This window comes from Aythya ferina (genome assembly GCF_964211825.1).
Source record: "Aythya ferina genome assembly, chromosome: 1".
NCBI lineage: Eukaryota > Metazoa > Chordata > Aves > Anseriformes > Anatidae > Aythya > Aythya ferina.
This window is the reverse complement of record NC_140296.1, coordinates 179,830,706-179,855,465: the sequence shown is the minus strand read 5'-3', so window position 1 is coordinate 179,855,465 and position 24,760 is coordinate 179,830,706. Positions and strand designations below refer to the sequence as shown.

At 37.4% G+C, this 24,760-nt stretch overlaps 1 protein-coding gene and 1 long non-coding RNA gene across 27 annotated transcripts in view; both read right to left on the bottom strand.

Annotated features, from left to right (window-relative positions):
- The window catches only part of LOC311436524, a 74,796-nt gene extending 62,843 nt beyond the window's left edge, over window positions 1-11,953 (bottom strand). Inside the window, exons 1-2 of the long non-coding RNA XR_014692911.1 lie at window positions 11,929-11,953; window positions 9,219-9,422 (exon numbers count right to left, since the gene is read on the bottom strand). This is a non-coding gene — a long non-coding RNA (uncharacterized lncRNA). The remainder of the gene's footprint in view (window positions 1-9,218; window positions 9,423-11,928) is intronic.
- Window positions 11,954-12,423: 470 nt separating this feature from the next.
- MDFIC (MyoD family inhibitor domain containing) overlaps window positions 12,424-24,760 on the bottom strand; it is a 76,787-nt gene continuing 64,450 nt past the window's right edge. For 15 of the 26 annotated variants that reach the window (XM_084518563.1, XM_084518575.1, XM_084518576.1 and 12 more), the window contains 2 exons: window positions 20,054-20,227; window positions 19,065-19,408 (listed from right to left, as the gene is read on the bottom strand). The gene's annotated coding sequence lies outside the window, so the exon portion shown is untranslated. Of the gene's footprint in view, window positions 15,366-19,064; window positions 19,409-19,742; window positions 19,967-20,053; window positions 20,228-24,760 lie in introns of those variants that run through there. The other 11 variants (XM_084518573.1, XM_084518581.1, XM_084518574.1 and 8 more) reach the window with 6 other exon arrangements.

Below are 24,760 nucleotides of genomic sequence, written 5' to 3'. Positions count from 1 at the left end.
GGTTGTTGTGGAGCTCAGCTGCCCATATGGGTAAAACCATCACAATGGTTTACATATATATATTTGTGGCTCATAAAAGGCCAGATGTAGTGAAATATGAGACACTTAAATGATTTGCAATTTTCTGTATCTTCACAGAAGGTCTGCCTCAACATCCATTGAAAACAATAGGAATTATTTACCTTTAACTTCCAGAGGCTTTGGAGCAAGCCCTATCCAGGCCCCAGTGTGGAATAATGACATGCACAATTATAAGCATACAATGTTTCAAACAAATTTGTATATTTAAAGCTTATTTATTTGAAAGCCTGATCCATAAATGAACACAAATCAACACGAATGTTGTAAGATTTTTACTCCAGATAAATTAAAACATGAATTTTAAGATGAGGACACATTAATTAATAACATAACTGGTGAATGTAAGGGTGTTTTGCCCTCTTCTCTTACATACTTTTGTTGCATATAATTTCATACACCTGAATAACTAGCAATTTCTTTTTGCAGCTCTAAGAACAGCTCTTAACAAGGCTACAAGGACAACTCACATGAAAAATTTAGATATCTACAGAGAATCTCTAAAAAACACTAAAGCTTTGTTTTACTTGTTTCTTGACCAACAACCTTTTACCATTCTGAGTATTTCCTGTACAATGGAGACCCTCAGTCTGTACCTTATCTTTTACTTAGGCAGTGCATTCGCATTTCATGTCCTTTCACAGTGCAGTTCACTTGGAGACAAAAGCAAGAGGAATTTGTTTCAGTTCAGCTATTCCGTTTTAAAAGACACTTTCCAGCTCACTTGCAGAAGCTGCCCAAAAGGGAAATCAAGGATTGAGATTAGCATTTTTTTCCAAGATTTGAAAGACCAGTAAATTCATGGGGATTTTTTTTTTATTTATTTGTCATTGATTAAAGTGTCCTTACAGTATTTGCTTATTGATGGACTGTCAACATGGGACAGCTTTAAAGTATACCTTTAATTGTAGAGTTTTCCAAGATGTCATAATCAAATCTTAAATTTATCCTGTTGGAAATTGATTCCAGGTAGTACACTTATCCAACAACTGCTATTGAATCTGTTTTCCTACAAGAACAATAAAAGACTAATTATGTTAGTTATACATTGTTCTCAGGATGGGCATTCTAAGCACATTGCTGATCTTTCATTTGTTTACATGCTGCTCAAATGTAGTGTTATCATAATACATATATATATATACATATATATAATGCAGTATATAATATGACGTGATCAGGAAATGTTTTATCCAAATATTTTTAAATATACTACTAAAAAAAAAATGGCAAATAGTTCTTCAAGCTTTCATCTTACATAATAAAGAGTGAAGACTCATTCTATTAGAATTTAATTAATTTAAAATTGTACATGGATTTTTTACTGTTTCATAGAATCTTAAAAGCATAGAATATCCTGAGTTGGAAAGAACCTGCAAGGATTATGAAGTCCAACTCCTGGCTTCACACAGGACCACCCAAAAATCAGACCCTGTGTCTGATAGCACTGTCCAAAAGTTTCTTGAACTCCAGCAGGCTCAATGCCATGACCACTGCCCTGAGGAGCCTTTTCTAGTGCCTGACCACCCTCTGAGTGCAGAACCTTTCCCTAACCCCCAGCCTGACCCTCCCCTGTCCCAGCTCCATGCCGTTCCCTCAGGTCCTGTCACTGTCCCCGGAGAACGGAGCTCAGCACCTGCCCCTCCGCTCCCCTCGTGAGGGAGCTGCAGGCCACCATGAGGCCTCTTCTCATTCTCCTCTGCTCTGGGTTGAACAAATGAAGTGACTTCAGCTGCTCCTCATACTTCTTCCCCTAATGACCCTTCACCACCTTTGTAGCCCTCCTTTGGACACTCTGCTGGTTTCACGTTTGTCTGTGGTGCCCAGAACTGCACACAGTACTCAAGGTGAGGCTGCATCAGCGCAGAAAAGAATGGGACAATCCCCTCCCTCAGGAGACTAGCAATGTTGTGCTTGATGCACCCCAGGATACAGTGGGCCCTCCTGGCTGCCAGGGCACACTGTTGACTCATAGTCATCTTGCCATTGACCAAAACACTTTTACCCTTTCTGCAGGGCTGCTCTCCAGCTTCTCATTCATTTTCTTACAAGGTATACAATGACTATTTATTACCATTATTTATTAACAAATGACCTCAAAGAGGATTACAACCTTACTATAAAAAATACTGTTTTAAGTAGATGTGGAACCAGTCACTGATTCAAAGCCTCAATATGAGAGAACCTATTTCATCAAGAACTTGTAGTGGGTCTTTTGGCTACTGCTTTCCATTGCAGAAATGCTGGAAAGAATATGATAATTCTTCTATTCTTCTGTCTACCTTATCTGCAGCTAGTACATGAAATCTCATCACATAGAGACTGCTGGTACTCATGGACTCCAAAGATTCAACTGTTTTTCTTGTCTCTATATTGGGAAATGAAATAAAAGCCCTCTCCAACAGAAGTCTTAGCACTAGGTAAGCATACAGTACAAAATCACTCTATACATCAATTCCAAATATGGTGTGACAGTTATTTTCAGATTATATTCTCCAAAATTCCAAGAGATAATGACCTGTCTCCAGGCCCTCTTGGTATCAGATCAGCCCCTGTTACTTTCTTGGTAGAAAGGGCTAAAAAGCTCTGCCAGAGTCATGTATTACAAAAGCACTTTGATATTTTCTAGATCAAAACTTTCTACATAAATGTACAGTATTTTCAAAATTATTAAGCAACAATAGCAGCAGAGCTACTAATCTACTTAAAGGTCAAAGACACAACCCTGTCATGTTTTGTCAGGAGAGGGTGGAATAATTTCTCATTCTGGAGATTTTATGGTTACCGAACTGTTCTTTCAAGCCTGAACCGTTAAGAGCTATATTTCTATACATATTACTGTGAATTTCTGGACATAGAATCACAGAATGGCTTGGGTTGGAAGAATTTCCTCCTAACGTCTAATCCAAATCTCCCCTCTTTTTGTTTTAAACTGTTTTCCCTTCTCCTATCATTATCTGCCTAAGTCCTGGGCAACCTACTTGAGTAGGACAGTTGACAAGATGACATCCAGGGGACCTTTCCAACCTTAACCATTCCTTGATTCTATGATTCCGTGAATAAGTAGATAAAAAAAAAAAAAAAAAACACCATACTATAATGGTGACAGTACTTGAAAATATAATATATATTAAAAAAAAAAAAAAAAAAAAAAAAAAAAAAAAAACAATATATATTGTAATCCATTACATTAATATGGTACATTTTCATAGTTTCTTGTAAGGTTTGGAACTAGATCAAAAAAGGTAGGTTTCAGCAATGGAAAATAATATCAGTTGGCATTTTTTATATCTCTTACAAAGTGGAATCATAGAATGGTTTGGGTTGGAAGGAACCTTAAAGATTATCTAGTTCTAAACCCCCTGCCATGGGCATGGATGCCTCCCACTAGACCACATTGCTCAAAGCCCCATCCAACCTGGCCTTGAACACTTCCAGGGATGGAGAATCCACAACTTCTCAGGGCAACCTGTTCCAATGCCTCACCACCCTCATAATAAATATTTTTTTCTTATATCTAATCTAAATCTACCTTCTTTTAGTTTAAAACCATTACTTCTTGTCCTATCACTACGCTGCCTGATAAAGAGCCCCTCTCCTGCTTTCTTGTAGCACCTGCCTAGAGGTACTTGAAGTCCTCTCTAAGGTCTCCCTGGAGCTTTCTCCAGGCTGAACAACCCCAGCTCCCTCAGCCTGTCTTTATAGGGGAGGTGTTCCATCCCTTTGATCATCTTTGTGAATGTTGATTTACCTCCAGCAGAGGTCTGCACTGAGCACTATTGTCAACATTCCCACCAAGAAAAAATACTGCCAAAACTGGCTGAGATAGTCTAAGACCTACACAAGGGACAAGGCCACCTATGGGGGTCTTTACGTTAATATTGGCATTGGGCCTAAGCCTTGATTTAAGTTCCCTGGCAACAGATCTATTAAAGCTATATTACTCAGATTCACACTGCCCCTGAAAGCTTTATTAAATGATTATTTCACAGCATGGAAGGAAATGCACTGAAAATTAATGTGCAGCATCAGCCAGTCATGGCTCATAGCTGAAATATGTTCTTTATGTCAAAAAGTAGAGTAAGAAAGTGTAAGTGAAATTCTTCTCATTAACTTTACTTATCTAATCTGGCTTCTAGGGCTATAGTCAATGGGAAGAAATGGCCATTTCTAGAGTTATTTCATATTTTTTTTTCTGTCTTAACAGACCAGTCTCGGGTAGGATGCATTGCCCTCTGGAAGTGCCTCTCAACTTCTGCAGACCATTGAAGAAGCCCAGCTGCCTTGATGGAGTGCTAGAAGCTAAAGAACATGAACTCTAATGTATGTGAAAGGAATAAGATTTGATTTATCCATCTGACCCATGGGATTTTGACAGGCTAAGAGAAGCATCCTCAGTGTATACAGGATTTATTCTATTAGATTTTCCTTTTTGCAGAAAACTATTTGAGACAACTTCTGCCAACTGAAATCATGCCCACACATATTTCATCAAGAGAATTGTTCAGAAACAGTTAATTAGCTAAACATCTAAAGTGTTGCCACAGTCAGAATATACATATTTTCTTCTATAAAAACACAACTATGTGTTTTATTAAGGTGATTTTTAATGAATGGTTAAGACCTCTAAATAATTTAAAGATACAATTTAATCTTAACAAAATTTGTCATTTTACACTATTACATTGCTAAGAAATGTAATAATTTGGATCATACAGTCCTAAAGTTATGAGCAATTAAATAAATTGGCAAGTTCTCCTGCTTACTTCAATTAATTTAGAAGGTGGAGGATAGGAAGAAGCCGGGCAGGCAGTTCCCATTCCTGTGAGCAGCAGGTGGCAGTCCAGAGTTGACTGACAGGTCTTTGTTAAATAGAGTGGAATGGAAATGGAAATGGAAATGGAATGGAATGGAATGGAATGGAATGGAATGGAATAGAACAGAACAGAACAGAACAGAACAGAACAGAACAGAACAGAATAGAATAGAATAGAATAGAATAGAAGGTTCCTTTCAACTGGAAGGGACCTTCAAAGATCATCAAGTCCAACTGCTTGACCTCTTCAGGGCTAACCAAAAGTTAAGGCATATTATTGAGGGCGTGGTCCAAACAGCTCTTGAACAGGCATGGGTCATCAACCACCACTCTAGGAAGCCTGTTCCACTGTTTGACCACCCTCATGAGAAATAATTTTTTCCTTATATCTAGTCTGAACCTCTTCTGTCACAACTTTGTTTCCTTCCTGTGCATCCTGTTACCAGGGAGAAGATAACAGCACCTCCCACTCCACTTCCCCTTCTCCAGAAGTTGTAGAAAGTAACGAGAGTAAGAAGTCACCCTTCAGCCTTCTCTTTGCCAAACTAGACCACCCAAGTGTCCTTAGCCCCTTCTCAAAGGGTGTGCATTCCAGCCATTTTACCATCTTTATTGTTCTCTGAATGCTTTCAAGGACCATGACATCCTTTTTATATTGAGGAGCCCAGAACTGCATGCAATATTCAAGGTGAGGCTTCACTAATGCTAAGTAGAGTGGGAGAAACACCTCTTTCAACCAGCTGGCTATGCTGTGTTTAATGCATTCTAAAATGCAATTTGCTATTTTGGTTGCCAGGGCATGCTGCTGGCTCATGTTGAGCCTGTTGTCAACCAGCACTCCCAGATCCCACTTTCCCCTGCCCTCCCCAATTTTTATTTCCAGATGGAAATCTCTCCTTGTTATGGTACTTGTCTATTCTGGTTCTGAAAATCTCCTAGACTTTTCTGTCTGCTAAATAACAAATTCACACTGGTGATTTAGGGTAAAAATGCCATTTATGGGGAATAAGATTCATGTTTTGTTTTGTTTTTCAGAAACTCATCCACCAGACCATACTAGCAGACCTAAATTTAAATAATCTGGAAAAACATGTACAGAAAATATGAGGCATAGCAATCTTTTATCTCTTAGGTCTTGATATGTTTCACAGCACAGCATATATAACTCAGATCTCTTCAAATCTCTTTAACTGTAAACAAAGCAATGCTGGATAAGAGACAAGCACACATAACAAAGTGGTTGAACTAGTGTAAGATCAGTATCCTTGTTCATAAATTTGATGGTCCAAAAGGTCAAGTTTTGGCTATTTAGAATATGTAGAAGAGGTTACAATCTGACAAGTTGAACTTTTTTTTTTTTTTTTTTTTTTTTTTTTTCTGTTTTTTTTAGCTTTCATTGTTAACCTCTGGAAAAAAAAATACATATTCTTACACATAAAAGAAAAATGATACTAATATGTGCAACAAATTTATCAAACATCCATAGAAACATTCTGGAAATCTCACTTTATTTGTTACTCATCATTCTTTCATTTTAGCTAGTCTGGTGGCCCATATGAATATTAAATCTTGTTAATGAAGGAGGTAAACAAGAAAATTTGGAAGGAACAGTAAGAAACTTAAAACTTTCCACACAGTGATATTTTTTCCTAATTATCAGAAAAAAAATATTTTCTTATTAATATACACAAATATAAACACTGAAAATGCTAGCTAATTATTATCTGTATATAATTACACAGGTCATTCATAGCCAGTAAGACAAGCAGTCACTCTTTCCACCTTGCAAAATTATGCTCACAGGGATAGATAGCTCAAGTTTATAAAAAGGACCAATAACGATCATTTACATAATTTGCAATGTTGAATTATTTTTATTTGCCAGTTCTGGGAAACTGTCTAATGGTTTGAATTGCCATTGCCCGACTGTCTGCTTATTGAAAATGAATTTGAACTGCATGGTGCTCCCAGTTCTCTGTTTCATGTAACTGCCAATAGAATTTCTAACATCTTCACCAGAAGCTATCTAATGTAGTTGCAATGCTGAGCTAGATGCATTTTAAGAAGATATTTTGTTAGTAAACGTTGCTAAAAATATTAAAATGTATGAATTTAGAACCCGTGACAGTCTACATGAAAGTAAAGTTCTAAACAAATGCCATTAAAATTAGGACTAATAAAAATATCCTTTTTCTCAAGGAAATTTAACATTTTTGAGAATGTTTATTGACCTACTAATTCTGTTAGGTTTGCTATGTTCAGTAAGCAACAATTGTTTGAATAAATCTGCACCAATAAAAAGGAAGTCTATATTCATCATCCATCATCATTTTGACTAAAGAACTGAAGTTTGCTAGTCTTTTATCATGCATAAATTCATTTGTTCGCAGTTGATGTATCAAGACTTTTAGTTCCTGGTACATTCTTTCTAAATTCTTCTCCACATAATTCTAATCCTAACATTTGTGAAATCTCAGACACTAATTTTATGAGATTCTACCCAAAGTATTCATACAAAACACCTGTTTAGAAATTTCACATAATTTGTCTTACAAAGAAAGAAACTCTTTATTCCAGAACACTCTGTGGCGGTTTTACCGTGCTAGGCAGCTGAACAATCGCTTTCTCACTCCCCCTCCTTAGAAGAGGAGGGGAAGAAGCAAAGGAAAGAACACCTCATGGGTTGAGATAAGGATAATTTAATTAAAAGGAAAAATAATTATTAAGGAAAGATTATTAATAATTAAATAATTTAACTAAAGGGAAACAGGGAAAGGGGAAAAGGGAGCGGGGAAGAAAACAAAATAAAACAAGTAAAGGATGTGTGGAAGTGCAGAGGAAAGAAACTATTCTGTACTTCCCACAAATGAGCAATGCTTAACCACGTCCTTGAAGCAGGGCCTCAACACACATAGATGCTGTCTGGGAGGACAGATGTTTTTGCAACGAGAGCCTACCCCTCCCCTCTTCTTCCTTTTTCCACCTTTTATTGCTGAGTGTGACATCATATGGTATGGAATATCTCTTTGGTTGGTTTAGGTCAGCTGCCCTGGTTCTTTCTCACTTTTTGCCCACCCCCTACGAGGGTTAGAGAGAGTCCTGATGCTGTGCCAACACCGCTCAGCAGCAGACACAACACTGGTGTGATACCACTGCTGTTCTAGCTACAAGTGCAGAGCACAGCACTGTATGGGCTGCTGCAGGGAAAGTTAACATCCCAGCCAGACTCAGTACACACTCTCATGTGTGAGAGGTTATACTTACTTTAGTGATGTTCAAAAATCATAGACTGAAAACAGCTTTACTTTTTCTTTTTACATTTTCAGTTATATCTGGGGTAGTGTGAAGTTACACATATGTGATCACTGCTCAGCTGAGAAGTGATAACTTACAATACTACAACATGCTTTCAATTGCTGTGTTCTCTTACAATCAATAGAGCACAATGGTGGTATAAAGATTTTTTTCAACCCCACACTCTGGGTTGAGAGTTGCACCTTGATAGACACGGCAGAAAATTTTGCCATGCGAGTAAATTGTTTAGAGAAGTTTTCAATATAGCTTCCTTCACAAATTTTACAGTAATCATTCCAGTAGACAATATTTTAAAAACAAAAATATGCATACACAAAATATTGATACTATATATATATATACAGATATGTTTGAACATCAATGTATTCGAACATTATAAAGAAAATATAAATACATAAAGAAAAGAAACTGAAGCCAGGTATTATAGTCACTAGTGATGACCAAAAGCATAGGCATTTGACCAACTGTATGCTAGCTAACATCAGTAACTGGTGAAAGAGTCATCCAGAACTTCATAAAAGTCTTTTTTTTTTTTTTTTCCCTACCCTGAAGTGTTACCATGTCCAAGTAATAATAGCACAGTTTTATTCCACAGAGCCAGCCCTTTTGAGCATTCTGAACTGAATCTGCGGACTTCGGTAAGGAGGAAAAAAAGAAAAAAAAAAACCTTTTAATGCTTTTTATTGCAGCTAGACCTGCAAAACCAGCACAGCTGAGAAAGATGGTTTCTGTTTCTTGTTGTTTGTCTTCAATAGAATTCTTTAAAATGCCAATGAAAGAAAAAAAAAAAAAAAAAAAAAAAAAAGTCCCATTTGTCATAGGTCATTGAATGTAGAAGTTCCCAGGCATGAGCTGTGCTAAGAAAGCAAGATTCTGTGCCTGTATATATGCTTGCAGGACTGGTGCCTCATAAATGACTTGGAGGCAATGCATCTCTTCTATGAATCAAATGTAGAAGGGGATACACACCATGCTTTGAAAAACAGCTCATGTCACCCAAATCACTTACGTGTAATCTTACACCAGTCCAAAGCCCAGTGTCTCTGAAGCAGAGGATGCAAGCAAGTGCACAACTCTAGACAGGGTTTTGGTGTCAAGGCTGTTCCATACCATCTCCATACCAAGCTGTCTCCATATTACCTGCAATGCTGAACACAGACTCCCCTTGGAATCAAAGAAGAACTGCTAGCAGAAGGCTTTTTCCTGAGGGATGCTGTTGACACAGGGAATTATTTTTGCTGTTGATCTGCCACATCTTAGATTTCTTATTCTTCAATATGTAACAAAGCCTGTTTTTCTCTTGGGTAATTTTTAGTGCAACTCGAAGCTTCACTTAAGGGGGTCTATATTTGTTATAGACTGTTGATATATTATTATTATTATTATTATTATTATTATTATTATTATTATTATACTTGCCACTGAATTTTTATCCATGGTATAAATTAGGACAATTGCTAATCTTAATGTGACTGTGAAGCAAGCAGTGCCTGGAACAGGCACCTGCTGAGACTTTCGTTAATCAAAAGTAAATATTTTTTAAACCACACATGCACTCCATGCAACATATGATATGCTGTGTCTTTTATAACATGAACTACTCACTTGTCATTTTAAAAAGTAGATTTAATTGATTTTCAGATTTCAAGCTTCATCTACAAAGACCTTTTTTTTTTTTTCTTTTTTTTTTTTTTATTGCACTGGCTTCTACTTTATTGTTTCATTTTATGTTAGTCTGTTGAGATCACTTTATATGAGATAGTTTCTTCTTAGCCATATTTTATTGAAATGTCAACTAGTACCAGGGATCTTTCCATGGGTTTTTGAAACTTGGAAATAGCTTGGCTCTTACATGATACTTTAATAATGTTGCCAATCCTCTGATAAGTTGTTCACATCAGATATTTAGCCCCAATACCTAATGCTTGAGAATCTACATTGATTCCCTTCACGTTCCTCCTCTGCATTCCAAGATTTATGAATATTAAGTTGTGCTTGCCCCAGAGCAAAAGTATACTCACTAAGATATTTGCTGAGATCAGGAGTCTCTCTGCCCCATTTTTTAAACAAAGGCATTAATAAGGAAGCACTATAAAATGTACAACAGTGAAAAAATATGGAAAATTCAGTATTTTTAATAAAGTAAGAAAAAAAATCCTTTAGTTCAAAGCACCCTATCTGAGCTATCCTAAATAATGCAAAAGAATAACAATTTATGACACTTGTACAGAATTATATCTGCTAAGAAGTGTGAGTGAACCCTGATTTCTAAAACTATGACTGTTATTTTTAAAAACAGTGGTCACATATGGTAAAAAAGATATCATTCTCTATAATTTTATAATTATAACACAAATACATGAACGGCTTTCATATACAACATCTTCAGAGTTCAGTTAGGCCCAGCAGAAATGACTGTGTCATTACCCAGCAAGAACATAATGATTTTTTGCTCCAAGAACAAAATCTAGGAAGTTGCAGACCTATGCAGAGGGTATATGTACACCTTTTGATGCTGAAATATCTTTGAAATATCTTTCATCATGACTAAATGATCTTTATAATTTTACATGCATATGTAAATACGTGTACTTTTTAAATTCTAGAAATGGTATTTCTTTTTTTTTTTTTTAATAAGTACATTTCTTAAATTTCATTCTAAAGGCTTTCAGCTACCTTGGTGATTTTTATGCATGCATGAAAATAAGAAACTTATTTGAAGTAAGCTCAAAGTCATATAAATGAGAAGGAAGAAAAATCACATAAGAAGACTGCATGAGGTGGTTTACTAATTTGCCAACAGGTGGAATAAACATACTAAGACAAAAACTTTTCATTAAGTACCAAACCAGACTAATGTTAATCATTCATGTAGGCACATATTCAAATATTCGAGCCTCAGTTTCTAAACTGTATTACTTCTGTCTCTCTGTTTGTAATTACATTGCTTTCAATTTTATATATTAAATAGTTTCCTAGCTGCTCTTTAGAAAGTAATAAATTGTTTAATTTTAAAAGTGACTCCACATGATTAAGATAATTCAAGAGATACAACTGAATAACTTTTTTTTTTTTTTTGCACAAGCCTTTATATTAAACCAAAAATAGAGCTCTATTGTGTTTATTAATGCAAATATTCTTATGGAAATAAACAATATTTGTATATTTGGTATTCCTAGCAGGTGCTTTATAAGCCATCACTGAAATATCTCAAAGCAATTATTTTTCAGCAATTTCCTCCCACTGTTATTCTATATATTCTACTATACTGAGCACAAAACAAGATGTTGGTATTTCTCAGTATAGCATCTACTGAATTATAAATTAAGATGGCTATAAATTAGATTGTAAATTAATAAGCACAAAAAGGCACCCCTTGAATATAGAAAGCTTAGTCTGTGTGGCAGAGAACTCACTTCCCCACTAGCATCAAGGCTGACACTCGAGATACTTTGGGATAATGCTCTTATTCACCACACTGGCAGAAAGAAGAAATTACCTGGTTTGAAGAAGAGCTAGTGAAATTTATTTATTCTATCTATTTACTGGCAATTGCTATGTAGGGTATTATATGGATTCCCAGATAGCATTAATGGTTCTGTTTTCTGCATGCCTCAGGCCACAGGGCTGTGATTACTTTTAATCAGTTTCAAGCCTCCCCACCCTAAGCTGTGCTTTGGTTATCTTCAGACTAGATCAGAACATTGCAGTCTACCTACCGTAACACTTGGAAGTTTCCCTGAGGTTTTCAGGCAATGTAGCATGCAGCCAAAATGAAAGTTCAGATCCTTTTCCTTCCCCTTCCTCTCCCTACAGGAACTTCATTGGCTGTTCCCTGTTTCCCATTAGTAGTCCCAAGTATTACAATGGTCACTAGAAATCCTGTCCTTTCTTTTGTAATTCAATACCATAAGACAAAAAATAAAAATAAATACATATACATGTACATATACGTAAAAGTGATATAAAAACTTTTCCACAGGATTATACTACCTATAAGTTCCTTATGAATACTCATGCAAATCTATGTAAATTTACTAAAGTAAATTGCATTCCTGATAAAAAGTAATATGCATTCCTGATAAAAATCAAGTCCCAAATTGTCATTCTACATGATCAGGAATAAACTTTACCACTCTTCAAACCCCCAAATTCAGTTTAATACGTACAACGAGGAGAGGATCCTTAGTAGTCACCCATAAACAGGCAGAAACAGACTCGTCACTCATGCTCACACTTGTGAGCATGACACTCTCTTTCGCTTTTTCCATTTCAGTGAAACTCATAAATTAAGTGTAACTTACCTCTGCCAAAATAACCAGCACACTTTCTGTTTCAAAAGATCTCTAATATAAGTAAAAAAAAATGCTGTAACTTAATGCAAGACAGAATATTGTTGACAACAGCAAAATCATTTTTACTATCATGTGTTAACTATCATTAGCATAACAAACACCAAATTATCTACCAATGTGATAAAATCATGTCAGTGAAGGGGCTTGGAAGCAACTAGGAAGATGTAGTGACAGTACCCTGTGCATATGCAATTCTCATTATTCAGATAAAGAAAGAACAGAAAGTTAGAGGAAATGCATTTATGAAAATCCCTGGTGAATAATATATTAATTATCAAAACGGGCTCCGCCAAACACTCAGACAATTTATATAGCACATCAGACAAAATATGCCAACTATTCAAAAAAACAAGGCAGATGAGATTAGGCTTGTGCAGGTTGTCTCACTGACATGCAGTGTTCTAGACAAGCAAGTGAACATGCTACGAGACAAGCAAGTGAACATATTACACAAGGACCTACGCAAACTACAAAACGATCAAAGACTGCTTCAATATCATAATGTAAAATTGTAATGGGAAGGTAGACAGGATGATAAAAAGAAGCAGATCTCTTTGAAATGCAAGTCAAGGAAAAAAAAAAAAGAAAAAAAAAAAGAAAAAAAAAGTGACAGGCTCATAGCATTTTCAGATGAGGATTTAAGATTATGGCACCTTACACAAGAGCAACATAGGAAGTGAACACGAAAACATGCAGCTTTTAAAACAACAAGACTAACACAATTTTTGCAAACTATTTAACTCCACTATTAGATAACTCAGCTAATTCCAGAAAGGAATTATCAAAGGAGAGGGGGACATAAGGTCTAATTAAATGGAGAAGTATGCTGCTAAATAAAGCCTAGGGTGTTTTTCTGCCTTCACTACAGAAACTGCATTCTCCTATAGAACAACAGGAGTGGGTTCCACTGATTTCCCAGCAGATCTTCCAAAAGTAAGAAACTAAAAAAGTTATTTCTCTTTTGGTACCTTTGTGATGAGCAGCCATTATCTCCAGTTTAACTGAAAAGAGAGTTTCACAGTTGCAAAACCAACAGCTGCAGTACCACCGCTTTTAAAAGCTGACACTTGCAGCACTAACTGCGGGAAGCCTACTGCAAGATTAAGACTCCAGCTGCAGGAAACCATGTGTTTTTATTTAATGTTGACTACAAAACTTCTCTTGCTTATTGTTGAAATACAGGTTTCAGGAAGAACAGTTTTGTCCTTCAACTGGAAAAGTACCCGAGTTCCAGTTAACTCCTGCTGGAGGGACTGACTGGCCAGCCATGCGGTGATGAAAAGAATAAAGGTAGAGGCTCTGTACAAATGGACAACAGACAGTCATGAACAGCCATAAAGAAACAGGCCAGAACACTTCACAGTGTGAGAAAGGGGAAAGAAAAATAAATAAATAAATAAACAAGGACAAATAAAAAAGAGGCACAGCCAAGTTACACTGAAAAAAAAAAAAATGCAACAGCAATGTTAAACCTTCTGTGGGCAAAATGAGTTTGTGAATGATGGTGAAAAGCATATATGGCTGCCTCACAAGTCTTGTAATTTTTGTGTTTTCAAAATAGCACGATCTTCCTGTTAAAATCACCAGTAAAATCAAAGGAGAACTGGGGCAATTTCCCAAGTTTTGATAGATTCTCAGGTTGGATACCTCTTACCAAAGCAGTAGGAGGTTAAAATGCTTCTAGAAGTATCAGCCAACTTGGTCTTACACAGTTAAGACAGTCTGATAGATAAGTAAGCACAACACTGTACAATGTAAATGGCAAAACAAGGTTTCAGGTTTTAAGATCTACTGATTTCATTGTTAGTAACAAACTCTTTTGGAGTTTTTTTTAACTCTATTAAGCAGAAAAGCAAGTCAATAATCACTTGATGATCAAGCTCATGTAGACAGACCTGCAGAAAGACAGACATAAGCTTCTGAGAGTGGTCTGTTGTGTCCACAGACAAGATTCAAATACTTCAGGAAGCACATTGGTTAAATATGAAATATTCTTTGATAATATTTTTGTATATGTCTTTCTTGTCTTGCTCAAGCCCAAAATAGTTACAACAAGAAATCAAAGAAACATAAAAAGCAAGTATTTATAAGCACAGGTATCAAGGAAGCTGAAATGGGAGAAGATAAGATATAGAAGGCTTTCTCCTAGTGCCAGCTGGATGCATGCTGTAAGCCACATGAGGAGGCCAAGCACCTGGACCACAGGAGCTCCAGAATTCACATTTGTGATTATTGGCAGGAGCAAAACCCCAAGCAAATTAAAGAGGATCAATTTCAGCAATTCATATATTTCTAATAACTGAAAATTAGAGATAAAAATGATATTAAAATAATAATAATAATAATAATAATAATAATAATAATATTTTATTCCAGGGAGAACAGCAATTAATTCCGGCGTGTGTTTGCTTTGTATGAAGGATGGTAGCTTGCTGCTGCATGGAGGGAGGGGTAGGAAAGAAAAGATTTCATGTTTTTAAAATTTATGTCTTTAGATTAATGATTGGCTTTGGCCTAACAGTCATTTTGTTTACTCATTCTGATTTTAATACAGTTCTAAGCAAAGTAGTTCCTACAGAAGAATGTTGCAACTCTACTGGGTAAGATTTGTATTTATTTGTTGAGTTTTGCAGGAAAAGGGGAAAGGATTTTTGAATTACTGTGGGATTTTCATTTTTCCTCATTTTGATGTTTAAAAAGATAAATGTCATCATTCTTCATTTTTCTAGAATCCCTGGAAATGTTTTTTCTGCTGTTCAGCTGGTACTGTGAATGATTCCTTAGCAGAGCTCCACAACCTGCTAGTAACAGAAGAACAAGTTAAGAAAATCATAAGTGAAGTGCCTAGGGAAGAGAACACTGCACTGTGTGTTCTAAAGATCAGAGGAAGCCCAGAAGCAGAACTAGAAAAAACTCTGTTCACAACATCGTATCGAAAAAACTCCCAGAAAATTCAAATACCGTCATGGTCATTTTTGAAATCACAAAATCTGGAGGAAAAAAAATGCAAAATGGACTTGAGAAAACTACAAGCTAATAAGTCACTATTACGGAAATATATATATATACATATATATATATCAGTAATCTGAGATCCAATATATTAAGTTTTATTGAAATGATTTTACAGAATCACAGAATCACATAATTGTCTAGGTTGGAAGAGATCTCAAGATCATCGAGTCCAACCTCTGACCTAACACTAACAAGTCCTCCACTAAACCATATCACTAAGTTCAACATCTAAACATCTTTTAAAGACCTCCAGGGATGGTGACTCCACCACTTCCCTGGGCAGCCCGTTCCAATGCCTAACATCCCTCTCAGTAAAGAAGATCTTCCTAATATCCAACCTAAACGTCCCCTGGCACAACTTTAGCCCATTCCCCCTCGTCCTGTCACCAGGCACGTGGGAGAACAGACCAACCTCCGCCTCGCTACAGCCTCCTTTAAGGTACCTGTAGAGAGCAATAAGGTCGCCCCTGAGCCTCCTCTTCTCCAGGCTGAACAACCCCAGCTCCCTCAGCCGCTCCTCGTAAGACTTGTTCTCCAGACCCCTCACCAGCTTCGTCACCCTTCTCTGGACTCGCTCGAGCACCTCGATGTCCTTGTAGCGAGGGGCCCAAAACTGAACACAGTACTCGAGGTGCAGCCTCACCAGAGCCTAGTACAGGGGGACAATCACTTCCCTAGCCCTGCTGGCCACACTGCTTCTTATACAAGGATGCTCATGGCCTTCTTGGCCACCCGAGCATACTACTGGCTCATATTCAGGTGACTATCAACCATCACTCCCAAGTCCTTCTCTGCCAGGCAGCTTTCCAACCACTCATCTCCCAGCCTGTAGCTCTTCTTGGGGTCGTGCGCCCAAGTGCAGTAGTAATAATTTTAGTATTTTTAGTAATACTTCAAGATACTAATACTTTTAGTAATACTTCAAGATGACACTCCTCTGAGTAGCATACCACAAGTTGGTGCATAAAGATACAAAAGGATCTCCCCCAGAAGGTTGTGATCACTAGAATGACTGAAGTGAATCTACACCAATGCATGCAGCATGGGAAATGCATGCAGCTGGAGGAGCTAGATGCCATTGTGCAGCAGGAAAACTGTGATATAGCTGCCATCACAGAAACACTCACACATGATGACTCACACAGCTGGAATACTGCAATGGATGGCAATAAACTCTTCAGAGGGATAGGCTAGGAAGGAGAGGTGGTGGGCTAGCCCTGTATGTTAGGGAGTGTTTGGACTGTCCTGAGCTTAATGATGATGATGATAGGGTTGAGTGTTTATGGGTAAGAATTAGAGGGAAGGCCAGTGAGGCAGGTGTCATGGTGGGTTTCCATTATAGACTTTCCGGACAGAATGAAGAGGCAGATGAAATATTCTGTAAGCAGCTGGGAGAAGTCTCACAATTGCTAGCCTTTGTTCTCATGGGGGTCTTCAACTTACCAGATGTCTACTGGCAATACAATACAGTAGCGAGGAAACAGTCTAGGAGGTTCCAGGACTGTGTGGAAATAACTTCCTGACACAGCTGGTGAGTGAGCCAACTAGGGACAGCACACTGCTGGATCTTTTGCTCATGAACAGAGAAGAACTTGTGGGTGAAGTGAAGGTTGGAGGCTGTCTTGAACGTAGCAATCATGAAATAATAGTTTTTGACTATTGGAAAAAGAGTGGGGTTATCAGAATTGCCACCTTGGTCTTCCAGAGGGCAGGCTTTGGCCTGTTTAGGAGCCTGATTGACAGAGTCCCTTGGGAGGCAGTCCTGAAGGGCAAAGGATGCCAGGAAGGCTGGACACTCTTCAAGAAGGAAATCTTAAAGGTACAAGATTAGTTTGTCCCTCTGTGCCAAAAATGAAGCTGGTGTAGAAGATCAGCCTGGTTTAGCTTTGGCTAGAACTCAGGAAGAAAAAGAAAGTTGAAAAGTTTGAAAGAAGGGGTGGGCCACTCAGGAGGACTACAAAGATGTTGTGTGGCTGTGCAGGTAGAAAATTAGAAGGAGTAAAGCCTAGGTGGAGCTTTATCTGGCTATCACTATTAAAGACCAAACCAAAACCAAAACCAAAACCAAAACAACAACAAAAAAAAAGCAACAAAAGGTGTAAAAAGGATCTCAATCCATTATTTGATGTTGGGAAAAACAGTGATGAAGTATGAGGAAAAGGCTGAAGACAAAGTCTTCTTTGTCTCACTCTTTAGCAGTAAGACTAAATGTTCTCTGGGTATACATCATCCTGAGCTGGAAGATAGGGACAGGGGGCAGAATGAAGCCCTCATAATCCATGAGAAAATAGTGACTTGCTACACCACTTAGACATGCACAAGCCTATGGGCATAGGTGGGATCTACCCAAGGGTACTGGCAGAAGTTCTCACCCAGCCTCCTAACCAAGGTGTTATTTAGCCTAGAGAAAAGGGTGCTAAAGGGGAGACCTTATCATACTTTACAATTACATGAAAGGAGGTTGTGGTGTGTGGAGGGATCAGTCTCTTCTCCCAAGCAGCAAGTGATAACACATTCAAGTTGTGCCAGATAAAGTTTAGATTGGATATTAAGAAAAGTTTCTTCACTGACAAGGCTGTGAAGCATTGGAACAGGCTGTCCAGGGAAGTATTTGAGTCATCATTCCTGGAGGTATATAATGGATTTGTAGATGTGGTGATTATGAACATGGTTTTGGGGTAAAATTGGCAGTGCTAGGTTGATGGTTGGACCTGATGATGTTAGAGGTCTCTTCCAACCTAGGTGATCCTATGATTCTGTGATTTTGTGGTAGAATTTACTCATCAGTGTACAAAGGAAAAGCAGTCCTCAGCTAGTGCAGGCACTGCAAATGAAATAAAGACAAACCTTTGTGCTGGTGGTTGGCACATCATTGCAAATCATACATTCCAACTTGTATTGCCTTTTAAATGCCATTTATTTCTATATTAAAAAAAAAAAATGTAGACATCACTTTAATTTGCAATATTCTGCCATTTTATAGTTTTGAAGAAGGAAAAATAACCTAAGACCAAACAGGAATTGTGCTCTGGTTAAATTGGAATTACAAGGTCTACAAGAGGGGTGACAAATTCTATGTCTTAACTGCATCATTTGGGAAGCTCACATCAATGTAAATTTTGCTCTTTCCTGGATGGTTAGGTTTGTGATGTTACTATCATCCAGAGAAGTCCAACTTCTACATCCTTACATGTGATATTCCCCTGATGCAGTCTCTTCCACTAATCTTCTAAGTGTAGTATGTGATTCCTCCTGTGTGCAAAAGCTACAGGGCAAACTGCGATCAATGTGTAATTTGACTTGATGCCCTTTGAGTTTCCCAGTACTCTGAAACAGGCAAAATCACTTAAAGTAGCTGATTCAATTTGTCAGACAGCACTGTGTGTAACATGTGTATCAGCCCTAATTCAGCTGTAGCAGAATAGGATGTCTTGTCAGTCATTCAGTATGTTCGGCTATTCACAAGAACATGGCAGAGAACGATGTGAACCATAAACACTCCAAGCAAGAATATTTATTCAGAGTTATAAGATACACCTATAGGAATCAATGTGTGTGTACTATAACAATATATTTTACAGAGATAAATTCAGCAAATGTAGATGTTGAAAGGAAAGTTCACAACACAGGGACTTTCCCAGCTCTCTCACCAAAGTTCTCTGAAGGAACAAAAGATTTCTCCCTTTGCCTGTTTTGGAACGTGTTTTCCAGTTTTGCAGGCTGTCACCTCTTAGAAGGTTTTGTGGAGCTTTTGGCTTTGGGGCGTTGGGGAAGTTTGGGAGGTTGGGGTTGCTTGACACCATCTGTCCCAGCACTCTGAGGTATGTTTCTGAGAAGGAAAAGGAAGAGACAGAGGGAGATTTATCTGTTCAATAGTGGTTTCAGTGGTTCAAGCTTTTTGACACAAATCAATAAAGGTAGAAGTTCCAAAGCTATAGAGCACAGCCACTCTACTGTCAGACTTTTACATTTTTTTAAGTCACTTAACCATAGAAAAATATAATAGAACAAACAATGCATCTTTACTGGTTAATGTGTTGATATCACGAAATAATCATTTACAGTAAGTGTATCTACATGCGAGCAAGCAGTTTGGTTGTTTACAGTTCAAAAGTCCTTTAAAGAAGACTACATATTTAAAGAAGACTACATACATATCCTACCTTTGATTCCAAGGTTTACCTGAAGGCTATGGAAATATTCATGCATATAGGCAGACAATGGACCTAGCAGATGCTGTTGGATATTTATAATTCCCTTTCATAAATAACAGTTTTATATAATATACAAATGTGGTGTATGAGTTACATCCCAGGATCGGATCTTATCTTCTATTTGAAATGTGCTGGAATACCTTTGGCCTCTTGAAAATATAAGAAGATTTAACCTGAGAAAAAAGTGAGATAGCTTACATTTAATTTAAGCCACACCACACTGAAGAATCTTTTATCAAAGATGCAGAAGCAGTACTTACTTTCTTGATACACTATTTCTTGAAATGTCAGGATCCTAGAGAATTACCATTAAGCCTCCAGACAGTGTGTGTTTTCCCTGATTGTCTTCTCTATTGTTTATCTGAGTTCAGAATTGGGTCCCAACAAAAGGATTCAACAAGCATATTAACCCAAGCAGCACTGGTTACAGTGTTCTGTATTTAATTAGTAAAAAAAAAAAAGTAAGCCTTTGAAATGCCATTACCACAGAAGACATGACAAACAAACAAAACGTGCGTTTGCCATTTTAGCTTTAACAGAAAGCTTCAACAATCGTGCTTCAAAAAGTCTTTATGCTGTTGTGTAAATTGCATGTCCTTAGTGCATTAGCATCCTCACTGTGGGGCTGAGAGCCTACCCAGGGCACCTACAGTCAACAGTGTCTTCCCTTTCACTACCCTGATTAACTAAGTAATGTTAACTTCCCTGGAATCCCCTATGGAGTAGCAGCATTCCTACATGCCTGGCCGTAGATCCAGTAATGACTGGATTCTGAGAGAATTTGAAACCTCTCCTCAATACACTTATTCCTGTTTTTCAACCCACATTCAAAGCAATACTTCAGCATTGTTATGTGATTTTTGACAGGGTTAGGGTATATTCATCATGCTAAACTGAAATGTTCCTGGCAGATGTCTACTCTGCGACAATCAAACTGTGTGTACAGTAATATGTGACAACCACAGTACTGCTTTTAGTTGTAAAAATTACACACATAATACTTTATTAATGCTAACTGGGAACACAAATATGCAGTATATTATTTATTTTTTCATTATAATTTTTGTTGCACAAAGTTGCTTCAGTATTATATATGCGATTAATTTTTTAAATTGAGTCTTGAGTCAAAAGTTAATATCAGTAAAAAGAAAATAGATAGCAGCATATCCAAAAAAAATACAGTTTCTCTTTCAACCCTAGAGAAGTTTTTTCTTAGTCACTATCAAGTTATATTCTCAGCTCTTTCTAGTTTGGTACCTGAAGGCTACCGTGAAACGATGGATTTAGAAAGCAATTTGGTGGGGGGAAAGAAAAAAAAAAAAAATAGAATGATTAGAGAGAAATACCATAACTTTTCCAAAAGCAACGGTTACAAAATGGGAGACAAAAAACTGGGATTTATTTTGAAAGCAATTTAAACTATTCACATTTGTGGAGATCATGTTTAAATCACACAAAAAAAATTGTTCCATGAGTAGCAGAATTAAGGAAACCTTGTTTCTTTCCATTGGTATGATTTAAGTCTCTCAGCTTAATTCCATTATATTTAATACAATGTGAGATTCAGGAATAGGTTCCTCTACAATTACACATTTTTAGTTAAGTCTCCCTTGTACTGATTCTCTGACAGCTTATAAAAGCTGAGCAAATTCTGCAAGTTCCTCCTCAGTGGGGTAATAATAGGCCCACTGTCCTTTATCTAGTTACCTTTGTTATTTATTTATTTTTTAATTGTTCTCATTTTTAATTTGGTTTAAATTGGACCAACAAGCTTAAATGGTATTAGTGGGGAATAAGGAAATGGATGAACAAACATGCAAGCATATACCTCACAGCAGAATATTAAGCCATTTTCACCCAGGAAATGAAGCTAAGAATAGGGAATTTTTATTTTGTTGTTGTTGTTGTTTTTCTAATTGGAGAAATTCCATATGTCTCTAAACATAGTCTAACAAACTAATGATTTCCGTAGGGGTCAATATTCATTTTATTATTTGAGTAACTCAGGAATATCACAGAAGCAAAAAAAGCAGCACAAAAACAAACAAACAAACAAATAAATAAGTAAGATGCAGTTTGTGAGTTAAATTTCTCCTGGAGTAGAGAAATACAAAACTCCTGCTGAATCAATGCAACAAAATATTGTATTAACCTCTAACTAAGGAGCAGGGAAGTGAAATATGCAGTAGTCTCTACACACTCCTGACCTTTCCACCTGCTCTATAATTTTCTGCGTTGCAACATGTGAAAAGATAATGTACAAAAAAAAAAAAAAAAAAGCCAGTACCCACTTCTTTTCACCAGCCCACAGGAATTAGACCCTTATTTTTGCTCTTTTAACATTTCAGAGTAGATTTGTGATTGTTATGATAAGCCTACTAACACCTCACAACATTCCAGTCCCAGTGGCCCTTTTTTTAATATACTGGACTGCATTTTGTCTTGTAAATTTTCAATAAGCTTCTATATCATAGATGAACATTCATGCTTTATTTCAGTGAGCGGACTATTTATCTTAACATTGCTGTTCATCTTCTTTTCACATTCCTATTTTATTAACTTTTTTATATTAAGTAAATTCACTCTTTATCTATGATGTTTGTTTTACAGGTAATTCATCTAATTTAAAGTATTTTCTTAGGGACTTCAATTTAGCTTTGCCCTTGAAATTAACATTTAATGTCTTACATTTTTTTTGCAATAGAAATTAATCTTTATTTGAATTATTAGTCCAGAACTATAACCTACATTCACCATATTTTAATGTTGGTATTGAAAACATCAGTGACTGCCACATTATCCTAGACAGCTAGGAGGGAGGACATACGTCTTTCTGTTGTGGAGGTCTCAAACTAGTGAAAAAAGCAAATTATCAATTGAGTAGACATGTATCACATATAATAGTACTCACACCCTCACCAGTGAATGTGATGAAGTAAAGAAAAGAAAAAAAAAGGAAAAGGAAAAGGAAAAGAAAGAAAAAGAAAAAAAGAAAAAGAAAAAGAAAAAAAGAAAAAGAAAAAGAAAAAGAAAAAGAAAAAGAAAAAGAAAAAGAAAAAGAAAAAGAAAAAGAAAAAGAAAAAGAAAAAGAAAAAGAAAAAGAAAAAGAAGAAGAAAAAAAAAGAAAAAGAAAAAGAAAGAAGGCAACAACAACAACAAAACACAGAAGTATTGTGGAAACTGTTATGGGAAGACAGTCAAGGAGCAATCGAACTTTTAGATCTATTTTTAAATCCTTTTTTAAATCTATGCTTTATCTGATGAACGTATACTTGGAGAGCACGGGGCAGAAAACATCACGTCCTCATTAGATTGTATCTCTGAACAGAGGTGTGATAAGTAATCCAGAATAATGTTACTTTTATTCATAGAATAATAGAATCAGAGAATGATAGAACAGCTTGGCTTGGAGGGACCTTAAAGATCATCTAGTTTCACCTCCCCTGCCATGGGCAGAGACACCTCTCACTAGATCAGGTTGCCCAGGGCCTCATCCAGCCTGGTTCTGAACACCTTTGGGATGAGGCATCCACAACTTCTCTGGGCAGCCTGTTCCACTGCCTCACCACCTTACCTCTAATCTAAATCTCCCCTCTTTTAGTTTAAAACCATTCTCCCATGTCCTGTCATTGTCTACCCAATCAAAAAGTTTTCTCCATCTTTTTTATAAGCCGCCTTTAAGTATTCAAAAGCTGCAGTGAGGTCACCTCAGAGCCTTCTCTTCTTCAGGATGAACATCCCTTGCCTTCTTAGCCTTTATTCATGGGATACATGCTCCAGCCCTCTGATCAACTCCATAGACCTCCTCTTGACCCGCTCTAACAGATCTACAGCCTTCTTGTGCTGGTGGCTCCAGACTTGGATGCAATACTCTAAGTGAGGCCTCAGAAAGGTAGAGTAGAGGGGGGACAATCACCTCCCTTGGCCTGCTGGCCACTCCTCTGTTGATGCAGCCCAGGATGCATTATGTACTGGTGGCTCACGTCAAGCTTTTCGTCCCTCAAAACTCTAATTCCTTTTCAGCAGGGCTGCTCTCAATGAGTTCTACAGCAACTCTGTGCTAATGTCTAGGATTGCCCTGGACCAGGTGCAGCATATTACACTTTGACTTTTTGAACCTTATTAGGTTCACATGGGCCCACATCTCAAACTTGTCCAGGTCCCTTTGGGTGGCATCCTTTCCTTCTGCTATATCAACTGCACCGCTCAGCTTGGTGTCGTTTGCAAACTTGCTGAGGGTGCACTTAATTCCACTGTCTACGTAACTGAAACAGTATTGGTCCCAAGAAAAACCCTTGAAGGATACTAGCTTCCACCTAGACATAGAGACATGGATTACCACTCTCTGGGTGTGACCTTCAAGACAGTTCCTTATCCACTGAATGGTCCACCCATCAAGTCCATCTCTCTCCAATTTGGAGACCAGGATGTCATGTGTTACTGTGTCAAAGGCCTTACAGATGTCCAGGTAGATGACATCAGTTGTTTTTCCCTTGTCAACTGATGCAGTCATCACAGAAGGTCACCAGAAGGGCATGCTTTGCCCTTGATGAATCCATGCTGGCTGTCTCACCTCCTTGTCCTTCATCTGCCTTGACATTGCTTCCAGGAGGATCTGTTCCCTAATCTTTCCAGGCACAGAGGTGAAATTCACCAGTCTGTAGTTCCCTGGGTCCTCATTTCTACCCTTTTTAAAAATGGGAGCGATGTTTACTTTTTCCAGTCACCAGAGACTTCACCTGAAAGCCAAGACTTTTCAAATATGATGGAGAGAGTCTTGGCAACTCCGTCAGCCAGTTCCATGGGATGCATGTCATCAGGCCCCATAGACTTTTACCTGTTCATTTTCATCAGGTGGTCTCAAACCTGCTCTAGCTTACAGTGACTTTGCTCCCCGAGCCCTCATCTACAGGCTCAGGGAAATGAGAGCCACAGGAAGACTGACTGGCAGTGAAGACTGAGGCAAA